The sequence below is a fragment of the Pteropus medius genome, unplaced genomic scaffold (assembly GCF_902729225.1).
Source record: "Pteropus medius unplaced genomic scaffold, Ma_sr-lr_union100, whole genome shotgun sequence".
In the NCBI taxonomy this organism is placed as follows: Eukaryota; Metazoa; Chordata; class Mammalia; order Chiroptera; family Pteropodidae; genus Pteropus; species Pteropus medius.
Genome location: NW_024352003.1, coordinates 114,980 through 137,936, shown reverse-complemented (window position 1 = coordinate 137,936; position 22,957 = coordinate 114,980). Strand labels below are relative to the sequence as shown.

At 42.0% G+C, this 22,957-nt stretch overlaps 1 long non-coding RNA gene and 1 other non-coding gene across 2 annotated transcripts in view; one reads left to right on the top strand and one right to left on the bottom strand.

Moving 5' to 3' along the window:
- Window positions 1–251, bottom strand: part of LOC120589179 (uncharacterized) — a 51,676-nt gene extending 51,425 nt beyond the window's left edge. Inside the window, exon 1 of the long non-coding RNA XR_005649419.1 lies at window positions 123–251. This is a non-coding gene — a long non-coding RNA (uncharacterized LOC120589179). The remainder of the gene's footprint in view (window positions 1–122) is intronic.
- A 14,551-nt stretch (window positions 252–14,802) lies between these two features.
- On the top strand, window positions 14,803–14,921 carry LOC120589181 (5S ribosomal RNA). Its single transcript, XR_005649420.1, has one exon. It is a non-coding gene; the product is annotated as a 5S ribosomal RNA (ribosomal RNA).
- Window positions 14,922–22,957: the final 8,036 nt, after the last annotated feature.

Genomic DNA, 22,957 nt, shown 5'->3' with positions numbered 1-22,957 from the left:
GAGAAATACAATTATTTTCATCCTCACTTTACAAAAAAAAGAATCTGAGGAACAGCCTTTTCTGGTGTTACTTTCTCTAGCCTTGTGATTTTTAGCCAACACATGTGCAGTTTAGTACTTACCCATAAACTCCAGGGGTCTCTTCTGCCAAGCTCTGGAGGTTCCTCACTGTGCAGCTCATTTTTCTCCAGCACTACCTGTAAAATCTAGCCACCTTGGATTCCTCAAACTCTGATTGCTGTCTCTCCAACTCAGCAAAGCTGAAGGACTCTGCTTGTTTTCCCCCTTCCGCACCATGTCCTTGGACATGCCTTTAGGAAACAGAATGTGCCAATTACAGGGCTCGTCTTGTTTGATTTCCCTTCCTCAGCAATCAGAGTCCTGTACTACTTTTGCAATGTCTTAAACCACTGTCTCATATATATTTGTCTTATTTTCTAGCTGTTAATTACCACGTTATGGATAGAAGTGGAAATTCCGGCACCCTTTATTTTTAAAAAATCCTACTTCATGTTTTACAGATTTTTCTTATATGGGGATATGTTTTTTTTTTTCTGTAATTCATGTGAACTGTGAATTTTTTTAAAAAAATAAATGCACGGTCTTAGTGAAAATTGTGGAAAACTTGTTGACTTTGAATATATTGTAGATATATGTAGCAATATCTTCCTCTAATAGAGTTTATCCCCTTATTTTAATCACTCGACATCAAGCATTTTCACACAGCATAAATATTTTCATAAAGATAACTTTAAAGGTTGTATAATGATCATTGCTATACCACGATTTTCTGAAATATATGAAGGCCATATTTAGAAAAGGAATATAAAATAGTGGTTAATACTTAAAGCTTTGAAATCAGACAAAGACGAGTTTAAAATCTAGTTTCTCTGCTTAACAGTAGTGTGGATTACTGTACCTAATATTAAAAATAAAGATATTATCCTTATAGAATTATTGTGTAGATCAAATGAAATAATGCATGTGAAGAGCTTACTATAAAATGAGCTATCCACAAAACTTTATGTTCTTGGCACTACATAGCTTTGGGTAAATTATTTTATTATACTGAGGAGGAGAGGAGAATTAAGTTAGGACTAAATCCATAAGGACCTGGTTTACCAAACTGAAGACTTACTGAAGACTTACTGACTTGAGGTTGATTTATTTTCCTACACCTCTCTGATATTGTTTAGAAGTACGTTTAATCTTAAATTTGGAGACAATGCAAATGTACATCTTTCCAATCTAGTAATATAGAATGTTTGTTCATATTTCTCTTCAAAATACTTTATTTTCTAAACTTCCACATTGTCTCTTAATGTTATTCCTCAGCAGTTTGTATATTCTGTTACTGTTCTGAGTGGCTTGTTTATTTTGTAATTGCATAGTGTTGTTTCACAGGGTAGCTATTGATTTTTATATTCTTGTTTTATAACTAACCACTTTATTGAACTCCTTTTAGTTTTAACAGCATGTCTATTAATCCTATTTATAAGCAAACATATAAATACTGATAACTTATTTTCTACCCTTCTAATAATTCTATTCTACCTTCAAATTCTGAGGCATTTATTACTATATCATCTAATTCATCTGAAAGATATATAATAGTAATGACACGCCTATCATTCTCTTCCTAGATTTAATAAGAGTGCCTCTAGTATTTCACTGGAAAGTATGATACTGCCTATTGGCTTGAGATATACTCTGTTACTGCTTTGTATATATTTTTTTCTGAATTAAACAAATTGCAAACATTATAAAAATTGCATTATATGTAACGGGGAAACTGAAAATCACAGATAAGACCATCCCCACAGAAAAACACCTTGATACATACACAGTGGTCCCTCATCATCCACGAGGGATACGTTCCAAGACCCCCAGCAGATGCCTGAAACCACGGAGAGTACCAAACCCTATATCTGTTTTTTTCCTAAATGTACTATGGTAAATTTTAACTTATAAATTAGGCACAGTAAGTGATTAGCACTAATAGAATTATATGAATGAGGTCTCCTTCTCTCTGATAATCTGATAACCAAGACAGCTACTAAGTGACAACAGATGGGGAGTGTGTACAGCACAAAGATGCTGGAAAAAGATCAGAGTCTTGAAGAGGATATAAAGTCCTGCCCCTGCCCTGCACACACAGATTTACTAGAATCTGCAGAGTAGAAAAGAGAGAAAATATGACTTAAGTTCCTGTGGGACGGGAATGAGATAAAACTTCCCAATGCTAAAAGGAACACAAGAATGAAGCTATGTTGATGATACTGTGGGCATCACTAAAATACTGTTGGGTGCCCCATCTCCTAAACCCTGACCCTGTGTTCAAAAGGAAAGGGTGAGGTCTATAGAGGGGGCGGGGGCTGGCTAAAAGCAGGTGTTTCTGAACATCTCCCCTATGGAACTCTAGAAAAAAATGTGTGGCTGTAATAGGGGAGAAATGGCAGTTTCATGTATTTAATAAAAGCTGTGTGAGGGAGTCTGAGAAGGTCCGCTCCATTTTCCCACAATTTTTACCAGATATGAAAGAGGTCCAGAGGAGCCCATGAGGCCATGCTGAGAGAGAGCAAAAAGTGTGTAAGAATTAAGTCAGGATGGGTCTTTGGGGTCAGGATGCCAAAGGGCAGTAGTATACAATATAGAAGCTTCAGGGTGCATGTCCCAAAGTGGAAGTCTAGATGGAGGATACACCACATCGACAAGGATGGGAAGCCTCATAAGCGAGAAGGGACTTATTGTCCTTGAAATCCCTATATGTTTCTCTACTACCACAAAACACTAAGTTATATTAATTCAGTAGCAGATGAAGGAAGAACAGAGGGCCGTGTCCCAAAAGCAGAGGTCAGTAGGTGACCACAGAGCCAGGCAGCCTTCCCCTGCTGCTTCCGTAATGCTCTATGAACTTTTCCTGTGTCCCGATGCCATCTGGGGAAATGGGAAGAGTAGGAAGTAGAATAAACCTGGAAAGTTTGACCACTTAACTGCCAAGGACCTGAGCTCACCCAAACAGTTTTTAAACCTTGGAATACATTGTTACTTTAAAGGGGCGAGTTTATCCCCAGATGCTGAAAGCTCCAGATCAAGTAGTACAAGAGTGATCACCTATCCATTTTTTACCACATTGCCAAGTATTTCCAAATTGCCCTCCAAAAGGTTGCGTCAATTAAACATTCTCGCACTTTCTGCAGGAATGTAACCTCCCCTCCCTGTAATGGAGAGGAGGTGAAAATGAGAGGCAGCTAATTACCTTATGGTGCTATGGTCCTACTCACTTTGCAGAAGGTTCCACAAAGTGACGTACTTCAAGTGCTATGGCTCACTTCAAATTTACAAGATCACTAAAATGACTGAAATTAGTAACCTGGTTTGTTCCTTTCCCTACATGATATATAATTTCAGTAAATGATGTCAGATATTTTTGGAAGTGTTTAATTTTGGTAAGAAAGGATACCTGTCTTTTATGGTTTCCCTTTTAAAACATTATTTTAATTAATACTGTTCCCGCACTGATTCCACTTAAATGGGAATGTATTAAAAATTGATGCAATATGTTTAAAGCATTTCCTTTTTAAATGTAGGGCAATGTGATATTACAAACCTCTACTCATTTCAATTTTATTTGCCTCAGAAAATCTTTCTCTATAACATGCCGTGTGTATTTTATATTATGAAGGGTAACATTTCATCCTTCGTGATAAAAGACATTCACATCTTTAAAATGCAAGTAATACAAATAAAATCTTTAATTGCTGAAAAATCCCAAGTTTGGTTATTTTTGCTTTAGGATTTGAATGCACCGAACTAAAACAGGCCTAAGATCAAGGGTGATGTTCTGTAAATGTTTGAATACCTGGAGTATTTTCTTTATTCTTTTAACCTTGTCACCTCAAGAATGTATTTGCCTTTCCTTCCATCTCATTGAATTGTGAGTTCGCTTTAATAAAAGTTGACAATCTTAGGCAAAAGTTTGATTGCAATTTCTAACTAAACTTGTCAGATCTGTTGACATTGTTACATAAATTATTTCAGTCAAGGAATAAGGACAAAAAGGTAAGAATATTACAAAACTTGTTTGACCATCTTTATGAACTTCTGTTACTCAAGGAAGTCCTATTTTTAAAAGGTCCCTAGACACAAAAGAAGGCAGAGCTGTTATGTCTTTGAGAAGGATGATTCGTTTGAGTAAATAATTTTAACTTGAATTCTCAATATCGCAGATGTTTTATTATGGCAATTTTCTTTGTGACAACTAAAATGCTCTCCTATAAATCTGCCTGCTTAAAGTCAGAAGGGGCATATTTTCAATGCCTTTATAGTATTAGAAGCATGTGCTAGTAATCATGAAAGGCAAGAAAAATGGCGAGATCATTGTAAACCTATTTGAGAACCTAGAAAAACTCTAATACAGATTCTTTGCTATATGTAAAAAGCCCTCGACCAAGGTCCACTTGGGGCTGCTAAATGAATTTTTGGATAGAAGGAAGAATATGATCAGAAGGAGCCGGTCTGATGAGTGGACTAGTATCAGAAAGCTTATAACTAAACATCATACCTTTGAGCTTCATTTTTATCAAATAGTAATGTCCCTACCTACTACATTTGACAGCATATTGTTCAAAGCCTCATAGATATTTGTTATATTGTTATAGCTGAATATGGTTCAAGGAGAAAATTTTAAAACATTAAAAGTTTGTCTAATAGGAATTCTTCAGTTCACCCTAATCAAAAGAGTTAGCATTGTTCATGCATATCTCTTAGAGTTATTTCTTCATAACTACAGAATTAGGTGGCATAACATTTAGCTCATGATACCAAGGCAGGGTCCCCTGCCTTAGGTGGTTCTGAAATACTTAAAACTGCGCATTCCTTAGAAGAGTAGTGTTTGTTGTTCCCTTAACTTGAATATCTGCACCTCGCTGTACGGAAAACATTTCCTCAGACCCCAGATTCGACAGCTTTCTGATCGTGCATATTTAGCCAATAAAAAGCCAAGAGTAAACTTGTCATCCTCACAGCTCTTATATACCTACAAAACTGAAACAATTACAAATTAAATCTTATTCACACCACCAATGAAATGCAAAGTCGATATTAATTTCATACAAAGGATGATGCTTTCCAACACTCAGATCACTCCTCACAAAATGAATGTGACCATGACTCCCACGTGAGTCATTCTGAGTAGTCAACATGTCTGTACCACTCTGTATTTTGTGGACCTCAATTTTTTTTACTGCCTTTCTCCATTCAAACTACATGACAGTAATTTGCCTTCTACTTCGTTCAAATACATTATTCAAATACTTAATCTATGGCTCCTTTACCATTAGTCCACAATTAAAATATACAGTTACTAGAATTGCAGGAGAGGGCTCAGGTCCTGAGTAGTTGATCCAGAATGTGATTTAATTATTTTTTATAGATCATTAAAAGGGGAAAACACAAGGTCTAACATAAAACTTGTAGCCCCCCCACCAAGCATATGTCTCTGGACCACGACTCCATAGACCCTCATCTGAAATACCATGACATACAGTAATGGTTTAACTGATCAACTGGGTCCCCATCTTTCATGACAGAAACAAGAGATGCTTAACCCTTGCTGTATTTTGGAAACCTGATTTGTGTCATACACTGACACAGGTGGCTGATGCCCTGGGATGCTTCATGGTCTCTAAGTGGAAACATGCACTTGGGACACCTCTAAGAATTCCTGACTACACCAACATTCCAGAAGCATGCATAAACTAGTTTCCCATGCACAGAAATCTGTGTGACTGTGACTCTGGCATGCAGCATACGTGAGCCACATCGTACGTAACGAGTGTTCTCTGCTCCATCCCTGTGTGCTGCAGTGTAACAGCCTCTAGCTCACCAGGTATCTCCTTCTTATGCTTTAAACACAATATAGATGGACTTAATTGCTCTTCTACAATATACCCCATGCTGTAGTCTGAATCTGTGTCCGCCCTCCCCCCCCTCAAATTTCACATGTTCGAATCCTACCCCCAAAGGTGATGGTAGAGTAGGTGAGACTTTGGGACATACTTAGGCCATCAGGGTACAGTCCTTATGAATAGAATTAGTGCCTGATAGAAGAGGATTCAGGGAGATCTCTAGCCTTTTCTGCCATGTAAAGACAGAAGTCTGCGACCCAGACGAGTACCCTCATCAGAACCTGACCCTGCTGGCACTGTGATCTCGAATTTCTGCTGTTAATAAGCCATCATTCAATCTGTGGTATTCTGCAGTAGCCCTAATAGACTAAGACATCCTGTGACATTCTATCTGGAACACCCTTCACACCCCATCTACTGCTGTGACTTCCTTTAAGTCCTATGACATGCTTAGCCATCATTCTCCACACCCTAGTTATTTCCTAACATGCTGATTATATAACTATTACTATCACACTGTTACTATTCTTGTTTCTCTTATTCTTTCCATCTTTAACCCAACTACTAGAGAATAAAAACACTCATACATCTCCTACTGTTTCAATGAATAAAGTAGTTACTCAAATCAAGCAACACCTTTGCATGATTATCTTGTTAAAGAATCTTTAAAAAATTTTTTAACATTTCATTAAAGTAAAATAACCTATTCTTTAACAAATGTTAGAGAGGATGTGGAGTGAAAGAAATGCTCATACACTGCTAGTGGGACTGAAAATTGGTACAGCCACTATGGAAAACAGTATGGAGGTTCCTCAGAAAACTAAGAATTGATCTACCATATGATCCAGCAATCCTTCTACTGGGCATTTACCCCAAAGATTCAAAAACCCATATCCGAAAAGGTATTTGCACACCAATGTTCATAGCGTTATTCACAGTGGCCAGTACATGGAAGCGACTGAAGTGTCCTACGATAGATGATTGGCTAAAGAAGCTGTGGTACATTGTAGGGAGCTAAAGCTCCCCAAATTCAAAAGAGTGCATGGTTTATCTCAGGAGGCCTGCTTGCATAAAAAAGAAAAGGCTAGTTCTGTTGAATTTCAGGAAGAAGAAGGTTAAGTATAGCCTAAGGGAGTGTCGAAGGGAGTGTCAATTGCACCTGGATCTTCAGGATGTTACTTTTGTGTTGTTTTGGAATGCAAAAAGAAACAGATTATGTTTAAAAGGAGGTTAAGAAATAAACTCGGAGAGGCAGTTGTGAGATCTGCTCTCCCTCCTGCACCCTGTCTGTCTTCTCTTTTTTCTCAGTCCCCGCTCCTCCATTCAGGTACCCGGTTTGACTTGGTCGGCTGGCTTCCGACAGTACATATATACAATGGAATATTACTCAGCCATAAGAAGAGATGAAATACTGCCATTTGCGACAACATGGATGGATCTCGAGATAATCATGCTAAGCGAAATAAGCCAGACAGATAAAGTTGAAAATCACATGATATCACTTATTTGTGGGATATAAACCTAAAAAGCAATAAATGAACAGGACAGAGACTCGTGGACATGGACAATAGACTAGTGGTTACCGGAGGGGAGGGGGTGGGGAAGAGTGGGGACGTAGACGGGGTAAAGAGGGTCAAATATGTGGTGACAGAAAAAAATCTAATGATGGGAGGTGAAAACAGTATAAATATATATATATATTTATATATATATATAAATAAATAAAAAGGCATATATATATAAATAAATAAATATATTTATTTATATATATGCCTTACTGTTAAAGTGTACAGCTGAAACTTATTGAATTTTGTTAACCAATATCACCATAAAAATTAATTAAAATTTAAAAAATAATAATAATATTCTTTGAGAAGCTGAGATAAAACAAAAAGAAGGCAAGTTGTTCCATAAGACACTTGGAAATGTGTTGTTCTTGAAAGGAATAAGAGTTGTGATCCACAAACCTGAATTTATCAAGGTTGGGAAGGGGGCTCCCTATACATGTGTGTGTAATATAAACCCTGTTCCTTCCAGCACGGACAACAGCTCAGTTTTTTTTTTCCTCCCCTCTGTTGGCCAAGATAAGGAGTTTCACTTGCTGCCTAATGACATTGCAATTTTTATAGATCTGCGGGCAACTGAAGTCTACGCCGTAAAGTACCAAATTGCCATAACCAAGCCAGATCTACAACAGTGATCTGATAGGTCTCAGATGATGTAAAGTATTATATTTCTTGTCAAAACGGTGAATACAGTTTGACATTTATTCTATACTTCAAAATATTGTTGTTGGTTTTTTTTTTTTGCTTATTAAAATTTCAACTCAATTTGTGAGTTGGCCTGAAGGAGACGGGTGGCGTTGAGTAGCCTTTGCACAACACCACACTTTGATCCAAGTGCTTCTTTCTCTGCTGAAGCCAGATATTTAACATAAAATATTGCTAGTATCTTTTCTTAAAGGGTCATCCAAGCATAGAAATTATGGGTTGCACTATTCTTAGCCTTGCCATTAAAGCTATTAAAGCCAGAATTCCAAGCCCAAAACTTGCATTCAGAAACTTCTGAGGACACCGAGTCTCAGAAATATGGATATACTAGAATTCCCTCCTAAAAGAATATTATTCCTATTAATCAAAAGAAATGATTCAACTAATTGAAACATGAATAAAATCGGTTTTAAGTGCCGTGGCTAAAATCATTGTTTTAAAAACTGAGTCCATGAATATTCAATTATAATATTTGACTTTGGTACACACAATCAATGTTTGGAGGAACAATGAATACGCATATGAAAAATATTGCTATTCTAAATTAGGAGTATGAAGTGAAACCCTGTGTCTTGGCTACAAGACTCTGCATAAAAAAAAAAAAAGATTTAGTTTGAGTACCTGAAGAAAAAAAACATACCTTGTACCATTAAGGTATTTTTATGCTGCAAATAGATGCTTCTTGGCATTAAACCAAAAAGGGAGATTGAATATAAGTATACTGAGGAAATCACAGCTCTCAAGATGCAGGCATACAGCTAGATTTCAGAAACTAAAACTACAAATTGAAAAGCCCATTAGACTTGCCAGATATTCTTTCTCCTTCTATGTCTACACCTGGTTCATCTATATCAACAGGACCAACAGGATAGATGATGACATAGATATTTTATTCTTGCTGTAGGCAGATCATTTATGCTCTTGAAGACATTAGACATAAAACATGGTCATAGACTACTCCCAAAGTTTCACGTTACTAGTCCACTTACTTGAAACTAAATTTTAGACAAACTTCAAAATTCACAAACAGTATGTTTGGCTAACTACTTATACTTGGTATAATCAGTTATAGCCAGGGGTATAACTCATGATATACCTGTACCTCCCACCTTGGAAAGATGACAAAGGTTTCAAACAAAGGGGAATCATTGACAGTTGGAAAGAAATTTAATAGGTGCTGAATACAGTATGTACGCCAGTTATATAAGTAAAGAAAACGAGACTCGAATTTTTAGGTTCTTTACCACTGCTAGTAAGTAAAAGGAAGAAAAGAATGTCATTGCCTGTTCTTTATACTTTGCTGCTTAGAAGGCATTGAGGCCAGATGAGATTCAGTGAAGTGCTGGTACCAGAATGTCCATCTAGAAAGTCCTACTGCTGAGAGAATCTAAGAGTGATGGCTGAGGAGGCTGATGGAACTTTAGTTCTGTATATTCTCATAGACCATTTGGCCAGTGCTTATGAATAAAGGAAGCAGAATCCAATTAAAGGCAGTATCTGCCATTTGCTAAGGACCATTATTGGTCATAATGTACGTACTAGGTACCCGTTCCTAGAAAGAGACTGCAGAAGGCGGCAGAGTAACTGTAGAGTCTTGATTCCTTAGTGTTATCTATAAGGCTCTCCACAGTCTAGGCCCAATCTTTCTAGTTACATCTGTCCATACTATTAAGACAAATACACTTATATTTCAACCAAACCACTTATCGCCATTTGCTGAGCATGCCATGTTCTTTCAATGGTTTAAACACAACCACGTCTTTAATTACCTCTTCCCCTTTCTATCACCAGGACACTGCCCACTCCATTTCTACTGTGCAGGCTTCCACTGTCTTTAAAGATCCACATCGCTTCCTCTGTCAAGACTTATTCTGAAATCACTTCCTCACTAGTTAGAGGTGAATGCCAATCACAATACAATCGTTGTAATCATCTGTACGAGTCTGTATGCCCCATTAAAATGGGAATACCTTGAGGAGAGGAAGAGAGCATCATTTTTTTTTTCTCTATCCATTGGCAGAATCTAATTATTGCTAGATTACCTGGTCAAACACCCGCAAAAGCTTATCTCCTCGCTCCCGAAAGACTTATTTTATACATCCTGCTCTTTCAACTTGGGTCATTTTGCAAATATGCATGGCCTACAATGGTTCCCCATAATTTCAGCCTTCTGATTCACACACGATCAGAGGTACTTTGCCTTTTGCTGATCGACAGAGCTAAAAAATATAGGTTAACTGGAATTATGATATTCGTGGGACTGAAAGCATTTTTCATCATATCACTGTGCTTGGTTACTATTACTGGCTTCACATAAGTGTTTTCTCCTACTTTTGTTGTAACTCTTGCTTACGGTTAGATCAACCAACTTTCCTTGGCTTAAGGTCCTTTTTTCTATAACACATCATTTTCCAATTTATCTAAGGAATACGAAACCCATTTAATAATAAATTAAGAAAGCCTGAACTCACAATTCAGATGAATCTTAGCAATTTGTCCTTCCTTTCTGTCATTTCCAAAACACCACAGCCACTTCCTCAGGAGGTCACGCTATCTTTGCCTTGGCAAATCTTGGGTGCAGGTTTTGTTGATCCTACTTTCACTGAGCATTTTCAAATGTGGAGCTTTGGGCTTTGCTGGAGCAAATGGCACCTTCTCCATTAACACGAGGGCTGTAATGTAGGAAAATATTAGAAAATTTATATATGTAATATGTATTAATTTTAAAGAAAGAAAAATAAGCATTATTTATATTTAATATTTTCATTGACGGTAATCTTGACAGACACCTTCATTCTGTCCATTTATGGACATTAGGGTCCCCTGAGGGAAGAGTGGGATTCCACAAACTTTATTCTTTGGTTTGCTCTGAGCACAGTGTTACACATCACTTTTTACTTATGCCCAGTTAGATAAAATAATCTGAAAATATAATTAATAACTGTCACAAAGTGGACAGTGGCTTAAAGATATTAATGGAAATAAACCATAGATGGTAGAGCATAGTGATGACTTAAGCACAAAAGCAGCAAACTGCTCGAACTGACACTTCTCCCTCTCTCGCTTATCTGAATGTCCAAAGTAAAGGTGACATAGTAACATTTTAATTATGAGTGAAAAAGTGAAGGCCTTTTGACAAGAATTTATGCTAATGAAAGAACATTTCAAAGATGGATGTTTGGAATTCTGTCATCGACATGTGATTTTTTCCTTTTGGTCAAAACGACATAAATATATTGCTTGTGAAACTCACCTGTACACATTAAAGACACAATTTTATAAACTTTTATATTCCAAGAGTTTTAGATATATTAGAATATATTTATTAAATATAAAATGTCAGTTCTAATTAGTATTATTTTCAATTGAGAAAACAGTTACTTTCTAATTCTCAAAACAACACCAACACAATTTGCATAATTGTTATTTGGGATAGAAAATGTATACCATTAGGTTTTTTTCATATGCCTCTATGTACCTCTAGGACTTATTTTTGTGTGTGTGTCAGTGTTTAAAACAAACCTTTAGAACTGAACTTTGTAGCAGTCTTTTAAATTTCTCTATTAGATCATTAAGCAATGATTTAAACAGTAATAATAATGAGGCCTGTTTAATCACATTTCTCAATTTCTCATTAAGAAAAGCAATTTGATCTATTAATGATTTTTGAATGGTTTATTTCTTCTTTAGCTCACAAAGTCTATTTCTTTGTTTTCCAGCTTGAGGTATAATTGATCAAAAAAATATATATTTGAAGTGTACGATGTAATGATTTATGTACATTGTGAAATGACTAACCACAGTGAAGCTAATTAACACATTCATCATCTCGCATTGTTACCATTTCTTTTTATTGTGGTGACAACACTTAACATTTCCTGTCTTAGCCAATTTCAAGTATGTTATACAGTATTAGCTATAGTCACCATGCTGTACATCAGATCCCTAAAAGTTATTCATCTTAGAACTGAAGGCTTGGACCCTTTGCCTGCTATCTCCCCATTTACAAAGTCTATTTTTATACGTGTCTAATGAGATACACACTATTTGTAGTTCGTGTATGCATTTTATCAATAAGTATACATATATCGCCATTGGGTGTGCATGCTCGGTTGTTTTAACTTTTAGATATATGTGAGCAAAACAAAATAAATAACGTGGAACATTGTAGTCATTTAACAATAACTCTCCAAGTTTTGGTTATATGAGATGAATAAATTCTAGACATCTGTTGCACAACACAGTGCCTAGAGTGAACAATATGGTGTTGTGCAGTTCAAATTTTAAAAAGGGTAGGTCTCACGTTAAGCATTCCTACCACACACACACACACACACACACACACACACACAGGAGACACAAGGCATAATTGTGGTGATGGTATCACAGGTGTGTGCATATGTCCAAACTCATCAAATTACATACATCATTATGTATAGGGTTTTTTTTCTATCAATTATACCTTAATAAAGCTGGTTCAGAAAAGAATATGGAGACGATTGATAGAGAAGACAGAGTTCAAGTTCATTTGTAAGGCGTTTCATTCCTCCACTCTTCAGCCACTGCGTACCTATTTAATTATCTCTCTTCTTCGTCCCTTCAGTCACTTTGTATCCCTTGCCTTATCCCATGCTCCTGTGCCCAGTTTTCTTTGCCTCTACATTTGTGCATGAAACAGTCTCATTTGTTTCTTGCTGATGAATGCTCATGTCCACTATCATATCAAAATCTCACTCAGACTTCAAAAGCTAGCTCATGACCCTTTGTCAGATCTTGCTTCATTATGCTTCCATATAACACTTTTTATTCCTCCATGATAGCTCTGATCATAGTTATCCTTGTAAGATCTTCCACAAATGGCTCTCTCCTCCTACAAGTTCCTCAAGGTCAAGGATCACACCTTATTGTATTTTCCTAGTGCCTAGCATAGTGACTCACCTGGCATAAGCATCAATAAATAGGTTGGAGTGTATCTCCTCACAGGAAAAGAGAAATTAAATAAATGGCTACACTGTGATTAGAACAATAGACTAGTTTGAGATGCCACAAATGCTTGCCTCCAGCCACGACTGTAATAATGTTTTGCTTATATATCACTTTTCATTTTAATCTTTAGATCGTATTCTTAGAAGTAAAATTTTACAAGGATTCTGGGAATCGATGTGACTGCATCTGGAAACATTCCAAGGATTTTATTGGAATAAGAGGCAGCATGAGGACTGACCAGATGTCAAACACTATGAACATGTACCTTGGGCATCTCATTTTAGTTCTGGTGAAATATGGACATGGGAATAATTTTTCAAAATTGCATGTGGGATTCGCATGCACAAAGCCCATTATTTTCCCAGATGTACCTGAAATAATGGGGGTATGGACAGCTCGGCTTCTATGTTACCTACACACATCTAAATAAGATTGAGACCATAGGGACACATGAGAAGTGCTCAATGGCTTTGCAGTGGTTTGTAATTCTTTCCCCAACAAATAATGTCATTCTCAGCCTGAAAACACTGGTAACGTATGCAGTGAGGATAGAAAGTAAGCAATGAGGTTGAAATAGGAAACTGAAATATCTCTATTTTTTATATACTTAGTCTAATGTGGGATTTAAGAAAATGTGATGCAATATATTTACCCAAACAGTAAATTAGAAGACACTGACTTAATGACAGTTCACCCTTTTAAAAGACCATTGTGTTTCAAAGGACCCAGCCATGATTTACAAGGCTGTATCAGCCACTTACTAACTGTACTATTTTTGGCAAACTACATAACCTTTTTCCACTCGTGTCTTCTTTTTCTTTTCTTAAACAGGGTACTAATAACTGCTTCCAAGTGTACTGTGTTAAATGAAATAATGGATGCATTGCTTAGCACATAGGTGTTTAAAATTATAAATGTGGTATTAGTGCTTATAATTTGAAACTTAAAATATCAAGATAATTTTATTTTCTAAAAAGTGATCTTAAATATTCTGAAAATCATGTACTACTTAAACCAAAATAAAGCCAGACTACCAAAGGGAATATATCTATTTTCTAATATAATGGAGATAAGGCTCATATGGCATATTATATTCATGTACCCCACGCTTCATCCTTTGCTGTATCCACTCCCTCTTTCCTGTATGACATTTTGCAATGCCCTTTTGTGCTGGGTAGGGCTCCTTTCCCACCCCTTGACCCTGACTTTGGCTATATGACTTTCCTGAGTAAACAGACCGAAGTAGAACAAACATTGTGCCACTTCTAAATTTAGGCAGCATACATATTTCTACAAACTCTCTTATGCCTCTACAGGAACCATGAGAAAGGTATTTCCAGGCTCACCTCTTGGTCTCAGGACCACAATGAGATACACTTGGAGCAGATTCACCTTTAGCCAACTCCAGCATATATCAAGTAATCTGTCAAACTACAAACTGCAGAGATAAAAGGTGATAGTTACATAGACATGGAGATTGGGCAGCTTAATTATGAAGCAATGGCTAAATTGACACAGAAACAATGGTTGAGAAGGAAGAACCTACGTGGTATTCAAAGACAAGGGTGATATGATACACACACGGTCCCAGAGCACTCTAGTCAAAACATATTACAGCTTCTAAAATCCTCACAACTGTCTATGGCCATGCTACCCTGAATGTGCCTGATCCTGTCTGATCTCGGAAGCTAAGCAGGGTTGGGCCTGGTTAGTACTTGGATGGGAGACCACCTAGGAATACCAGGTGCTGTAGGCATAAAAAATAAAAAAATAAGAGATTGTAAACTGACAAGGTCCTTGCAATCTATGAAGTCAACCAAGAATTGCCTTGTCATAAAAAAATAAATAAAAATAAAATAAAATCCTCACAACTTCAGGACTACTCAGTGGTTATGTGTTCCTTCTAGAGGATCCTTGTAAAATTCAATCTCTGCCACATAGGTAAAGGGAATATATTAATTTATCTGCATATTTCCAATATGCGAACATTTATCAGAGTTAAAAGGAAAAAAAATATAAAAGCGAGACTAACTGAATAGACTCAGGGAGCACAAAGTAGGAAAATAATTGCCGAAAATAAAATTTATATCATTCTTCTAAGTTATTCTTCCTTCGATATTCTGAAAAAGAAAAATAACATTATATTAACCTATCTTTTCCTGAACATGACGGTAATTTCTATTCATTTATAACAAAACTTAAGTCCAATACAATAAAATTTTCAATTCCCCATGGTCACTTCCAGCACCTCTTTTCCTTCAGGCCTTGTTCCATGGTGACCAGACAGTGGGACCTGGTTAGCAACACGCACATGTACTGTCTCACTTAATCAACTAAAAACCCTAAGAAGGTAGAGTGTATCTGTATCACACATTTGTACACAAAGAATAAAGCTTAGAGAAGTTAAATAGAGGAACCAGATGAGTAGTCTGCTCTCATTCGGCTAAAGGACACCAAGGCCGCCACTCAAGCCAAGGCCGCGTTCCATGCCATCCCGAACCTCAGTGCCTAACGCCACGATCCTTGTTATTTCTCATGATTCCATGAGTTGGTGGGAGTTTCTTCTGGCTCACCTGGGCTCGCCGAGTCAGCCGAGCCGCGGCGGCCTGAGATGGGCTCTCGGACGGACCGGGTCCCAGCTGGAATGCAGGGCGGTTAGGCTGGCCGGGCCTTGCCCTGCTCCTAGTCGGTCGTCCTGAATCCTCCGAGCTTGGAGAGCAGGTTCCAAACGGCAAAGGCAGAACCCAGAAAGCATCGCAGCCTTAGCCTAGGAGGCTGAGCAATGTCACATCTGACACATCCTGTTGACAGAACAAGTGCCAACCCAGTCCAGGACCACCGCACGGGGAAATCAATCCAAACCGTAAAGGGAAGAGAAGAAAGTCCTGTTGCAAAGGCCATGTTCACAGGGTCACAGGGTTCCCTGGGCACCATCATCACAGCCACCCACCGAACCACAGGGCACTGTTCCAACATTTGCTTCCCTTGTACACTTATTAAAATGAAAACCCACAGGTGACAGTGTCAAAAGGCTAGGACTCCCTAATCACCAGCAAAGATCATTCAGGTGTATTTTCCTGGAATGGAGCACCTTTAATGCCTTCCAATTACTGGCGGAAGCCACACGCTTCGCTTCATTATCATACTATTGGCTTGGAGTTGGAAGGAGCCCAGGTAGTTTGGAGACTAAACATCGCTGGACTCCTGACATTCTCTCCAGCTAACCGCTTGAAAGCACTGAGCTGTTAGTTCACGAGTCCCCACTTTGGCCGAGGCAGGAAGTTATCGGTTCTGTGAAGCATCTAGTCCTCCCCCTCCCCTCCCCGTGTTCAGTGACCATCACTGCGGACAGACCAACTGACCAGAAACGGCGGGTTTCCTTGTACTGACAAGATCTGCAGGAGGGATGGTCTCGAGGACAGGAGCTGGAGCTGGTGGACGAGAACCCACGACAGCTACTGGGAAGCTCTGAGAGACCTCCCAGCAGCCCACGTCCAAGGGTGTGTCTGGGAGAAGGGACAAGGGAATGGAGGGACAGAGAGAGAGAGAAGACAGACTGAGAAATCGAGATATGCTGCTGTCGTGCTGGTTACAGGACTCAGAACACCGCACGGCAGGGGTACCACACCTGCCTTCATCCCCCACCCCAGGCCCAGGACCTCCATTCTCACCCCTGCCCTGCCCCTGTGGGGGCGGGGGGCATAAGAAGACAGAGGGTGGTGAGGATTCTGTGTTCATGCTCCTCCCACGCTCACCAGAGGCCTCAGAAAATTAGCTGGAGGGGGTGGGGATCAAGAATGACTGCCGTCACCATGGAAACGCCCTGTTATTCCCCATGGAGGGCTGCCAGATTGCTTTGGGAACCAAGAGAAGGTGAAATAGGCATCAGGGGAGGAAAACAGGCCGGCCCGAGCTCATCACTGACTGGCCCCTTCTTTGGGGTGCAGCCTTTTCCCTCCCAGCCGTTCCTCTCTCGGTCCACATTGAGGCCCCCATCTCTCTCTCACCTGTTGGCTCTCTCACCTGCTGGCACTCTCCCGGCGGTGCCCTTCCACGTCTGGGCTGGATGGGGCACCGTCCTCTCCCAGCTGCCCCGGGACAGCCACTTCTCACCCAACTCAAACGCCTGGTCTGCAAGACACATCACCATGACCGCCGAGAAGGAGGGAATGCTGTACTGACAACCCACACCCAAGTCCACTGTGTCCTGTGTGGAAGGGGACGAGCAGACCCGATTCTGTGGTCCAAGTGGAACTGGGCCGCTGAGGACAGGCAGGCAGTGGTTTCACCTCGCCTTGCTGATAAACCAGATCCGAAACGCACGGTCCTCACGCCCGTGTTGTCATGGGGGTTTGGGGGAGGGGACTCACGTCCATCTCAGTCATGACCTTCTGTTCCACCATTTGTGTGCCATCCAGTCCCCCCTCCCTGACTGCCAGCGCCTTGAAAGCAGCGTCCTGCTGTGTACCAGTTTTCCATCGGCGTCGCGGCCACAAATCCTGCAAATGAGCACAGATCCAGTGGCCGTGAAGGAGTCAAGGCACCCAAAGAGCTCAGATGCCCCTTGAATGCCCTTCACAGCTGGACACTAGGTTCCGATGCTCCTTATAAAGTGGCAACCTGGGTGGGAGTGGGAAGGTGGAAACACGCTGACACGGGGTCCACACTCCCCCTAACACTTTCCACACTCACACCAAGGCATAAATATAGCCCACAGGGGTTATCAGGACACCACCCCCCTCTGAACCCGGTGCCTGCACAGCCCCTGTGGAGAGTTATTCTTAAATGTCCGAAGGGAAGGACTTCAAAATGCCCGGAGGTAGCTCCCCCCTCAACCCTAAGAATTCCTAAATGATGTGTCTCGGGAGAAAGGAAACACTTCCATAGCAGAAAACAACCCAAAATCCCACTGCAAACCAGTGGTCTGGGTGGAGGAATGCTGTGTCCGTGTGACACAACCGCGGGTGTGCAGAGGGAAGCCGTTCACACAGCTCTGACACGCTCGCACGCCCGCCCTTCCTCCCTTAGGAGCGACCGCCCTTCTGCTCAGGGCCACCTTCCTGCCCTCCTCTCGGACGCTCACATGGCGCTTCCGGTTTAAATCCGCCTGCCGGGAGCAGGGGACAGAACCAGCAAACCTCACCCAGACGGGCCACATCCCTATTAACCCAGCGTATGTACACGGCAGACAAATTTGTCAAAGCCTTTTTGGCTGCGACTGAAAAATACTTTAGGAAACCTGAATACCTGCACAGGTTTTCGGAGACATCGAGGCGCATCCGGTAGGGCTGCAGACACCTCCAACTCCCCCAGGCCACGAGGCGGCCCTCACACACAGGGGTTTGGAAACGAAGCTTAGAACAGGCCCCAGGTGCTGAATGCGAACGAAGTCCCGACAGGAAGGCTTGGCAGCAGGACAGGCTCCAGCCTTCGCACCTGCCTTTGCCCCTGCTGGGCCTCACCTCTCCAGAGCCAGCAGAGCCCAGCAGATGAGAGCACAGGTCCTGGGGACAGTCGGCCCTGCCCCTCTCCAGCTGGGCGCCCAGAGCTGGCGGTTGGACCTGGGAAAGGCTTAGAGCTCCTGAGGCTGGTCACAGGGACGCCGAGATGGCTAGGCATGTGACGTGACGACACAGAGCCCTTACCTTTTCTGGAGTAGAGCCAGGTGTGTAGGTAGCTGTTTTGAGAGGGGCAGCAAAGCGGCTCAAACACCACTGCCTAGGACATGCCGGAAAGAGGCATAAGGAAACTCACCTGGGGAGGGGACCAGGGTTCCCCCAGTGGCCGACACGGGTGTGAACTATAGCACCTGCTTCCCAGACACAAACGGCCACTGTCCCCGCAGATGGCCTCTGGTGTCCTGTGCTAACATCTTCGCTTCTACTACTCTGTCGCTCTCCCTCTCCTCCCTCCTGCTCCTCCCACAACCTGCACACGCGCATGCGCACCTGCAAATCGAAAGACGAAGGGCATTTCCCCATTCTCGGGAGGTCTGACCTGCCTCCCTTCCCTTCATTCTTCACACAGTAAATAGAGAAAAGACAGTGAAAGCAGACGCGGTGGCAACCACTCACCAAGGCTGTGCCTGGGCACCTCGTTCAACCCGGCTCTCGTGACAACGGAGCTGCGTAGGCGGCTTTCAGATTGTGAGTGGCCATCAGAATCTCTTCAAAAACCTGGCCAAGCAAACCCCACCCCGTCCCTCCTGCAACCTACTCAGAGACCTGTCCCCTCTGCTGCCCTGACTACAGTTGGAAAGAGAATAAGACTTACCCCTTTCTGGTCCCCAGGACAAGAGTATCCTTGCCTGATGACTTTCACAGGAGTATGAGATGACCCCTGAACGTGGTTTCCTCAAGCAGGGTGGGGCCCGGTTAGTACTTGGATGGGAGACCACCTAGAAAGACCAGGTGCTGTAGTTGAAATGAATGAATGAGTAAATGGCTGAATGAATTAAACAAATACGGTTTACTTGTCTTACTGCGATTGAATCTAAGTCGTCTTGGAAGACAAAAGCCACTCGAAGCAGTGTCCTGTTCCATTCTCTTACCTTAATTGCAGACCACAGACGAGTCATGCAAGGTCCCCCGAGGACCCAGGAGGCAGGGCCGGCAGAGGGCGGGCGGGACGGAGAGGCAGGTCAGGAGTCTGCTCCCCCTTGGCCCTGGAGGGATAGAGCTGGGCCCACTCCCCCCCAGGTCATTTCTGCCCGGCCTCCTAGAGCAAGCAGCCTGGGGTGGCCACAAGCCATCCTTCTTGCAAGGACCAGGACCTCACCCTCCTTATGGCCCTGCCTCCTCCATCCCCCCTGAGGGAGCATCCCCTGCCTCTGCTGCAGGTTCACGCATGGTCTTCTGGCCTGAGAGAGAATGCGGATCCTCAGGCTCTGGCACCGCAGACCTCCAGGCCCTGCACCTCCCAGCCCCTCTCCAGGAGACAGCCACTGCGCATCCAGAGGGTAATCTGTGATGGGAGACACAAGGGAGATGGTCGGGGGCTGTTCAAGCATCTCTCAGAGAAAACGGCCCATCTAATTAATCATAGACGGGCACTGACATGGTTCTCCCAGGGCGTTCGTGTGCCAAACCTCGTGGTGTCCGGAAGGAACAGACGTGACCCCTTAAGTAGCACAGCTCAGAAGCCAGTGAGCCCCTTCCTGCCCTCCTGTGCTGAATTTTCCAGGTCTGATCTTCGGAGGTCCATGGATTGAGAGGCCCTGTTCATACATTTTTATTGCAGTGTACGCGTGTCCTAGATTACAGAACGGGACAACCAGTTACCACGTAAGGGGAGGCGGGAGATGTTGATGCTGGGGCTCCCCAGACCTACAGGGGCCTCTGCAGGACGGCCACGTTCGCCCAGGGAGCGGGGCTGAGACAGCAGGGTCTATGAGCAGCAGTCGCCACTGCCACAGCAGCCCTGCGAAGGCCCGCCGAGGGACCCCCATTTCCCCCAAGGACCAGTTGCTTTCGTCCTCTCCTACCTAGGTGTCCTCCACCGTGGGGAGGGACTGCTCCGCTGTGACCATGCCCTCCGTCCCTGCTCTCTCTTCAACCTCAGGCTTCTCAACCTTCCTTGCAGATTGCATCACAAGAGGCAGACAGCTGATGGAACTCGGGGGCACGGGGGTGGGGGGACGGGAAGCCGAGAGGCTCAAAAGGCACAGCGGGGATGCTCAGGTACTACCTGAGCAGATACTATCTGAGCAGCGATTTTCTATTCTAGGCCGGAGGCTGGGCCGGGGCTGAACGTCCACACAAATTCGCTCACGGATTCTTCACTGCTCTTGGGGCAGTCAGAAAATAAGGAAGAACAAGAACATTCGTTAGGCCATAAGTGTGGAAAATATGATTAGTTAATATGACTTGAGTGACTGGCTGGGAATGGGTGGAGCCCAAGGCCACCTTTGTCTATGTTTTAAGAGGAATGGAAAGGGAAGCAGGCGGGTAAATATAAAGGAAATGGGCTGTTCGACCCACAGTGATACCTAAAAATATATATGTTATATACGAAGTGAATGATAGGTCAAAATGGAACACAGAACAGGAAAGGATGACGATAATTCTTCTAAGGCTCTTTCCACATGTGGTAAACATATGAGCTTAACGTGATACTGTGATAAGTCACCGTTGCATATTTTAACCACTAGGGGAACTATAAAAGATTAATATAAGATCATGAAGATTTAAAACAAATAGAGAAAAAGGGAATAATGAAAAAAGTTTATTATTTCAGAAGCAGGCAAAACAAGAGTATTCAATTGACAAATGTCAGGAGGGACAAATAAAACACAAATGGACAGGCTTAAACCTAATTATCCCGGAATCGCATTAAAAGACACTAGAATAAATACTCCAATTAAAAAGATTTTAGACTGATTAAGAAGTCAACCACATACTGAATACGGGGCACTTATTTTAAATAGCCTTACACGTGTACATTGAAAGAAATATGATAGAAAATGTTTTATCTTTTCACTGCGGTATTTACATATATTAAATGTAGTTGGATGAGTTTCGAAAACAATGTGTAAACTCAAATCATCACCCAAATCAACATATAAAACGTTTCCACCGTCCCAGACAGTCGCTTTGCCAAAGACCCACAAGCAGGCAAACAGCGCTCCGATTCCTGTAGTCGCGGGTCACTCTTGCCTTTGCCTGATCTCACCGAGACTCTGAGCCCCCATCACGTATTCAGAGATCCATACGGTCGACCCTGATTCCTCACGGATTTCATATTTGCGAATTCTCCTACTCACGACAACTCGTGGGTAACTGCAAAACCAGTACTCGCCCCACCGTGGTCATGTGCAGACATGCGCAGAGGTGAAAGGTGGAGTCACCTGACATCCGTGGTCCTTGCTGAGCGCAAACACCGGGATGCTCTGCTTCCTCCTGTCAGCTCCCGTTCTGTAAACAAGTATCTTTGTTGCAGTGTCACATTTAGTGCCACATTTTCCACCTTTTTGTGCCTGTTCTTCGTCACTTCCCTGCCCATTAAGACCGCGAAGCACAGTCTCGTGTTCTTAAGTGGAAGAAAGCTGAGATGTACGTGCGTTCTGGAGAAAATGCGCGTTACACGAGCTGCGTTCACGCACGCGCTACGGTGCTGCTGCCTGCGAGGTCAGTGTGAATTCATCAACACTACATTCAACACGGCGTCTTTAAACAGAAACACACGTGAAACAGTGCTGTGTGTTGGCCGCTTTACAAAAACGTTTTGAACGCAGGCTCGCGGGACACTAACGTGACCCTCCCCCAGGAGCAACAGCTAAGGATCTGCTAATTCAGTGTTCACGCTGACTTTGTGGGACATAACTACTCCACGTCACGAAAACGGGCCGTATGATAAATAGTTCCTCGCAGTCTACGGCCACACTGCTTATTTTTTAACAGTATCTTTTGATGAGAAGAATTTTTTGGAGGAAACCCAGTTCATCGGTTTTCTCTTACAGGGAGTCCTGGAATTCTTCACAAGGGAAGTTTTGCCTCCCTCGGGTTAGAGTTATTTTTCTGTTTCCTTCCAAAGCTGTATGGAGTCTAGATTTTAGGTTTCTGTCCATGGTCCGCATCAAAATAGTTGGGGCAAGTCTGTGAATTAAGCGCCGTGGTTCATTTCACCGTTCTGATGTCCCGTTGTTCCAGCGTGATCTGCCGTATGGCTTTCCACTCCACATTGAACTCCATCGGCTCTTATGTCAATAACCAGATAACCACCTGAGTTTGCGTCCGTACATGGAGTCCTTATTCCATTCACTGCTCTGCTTGTTTATACTCATGCTAATAATGA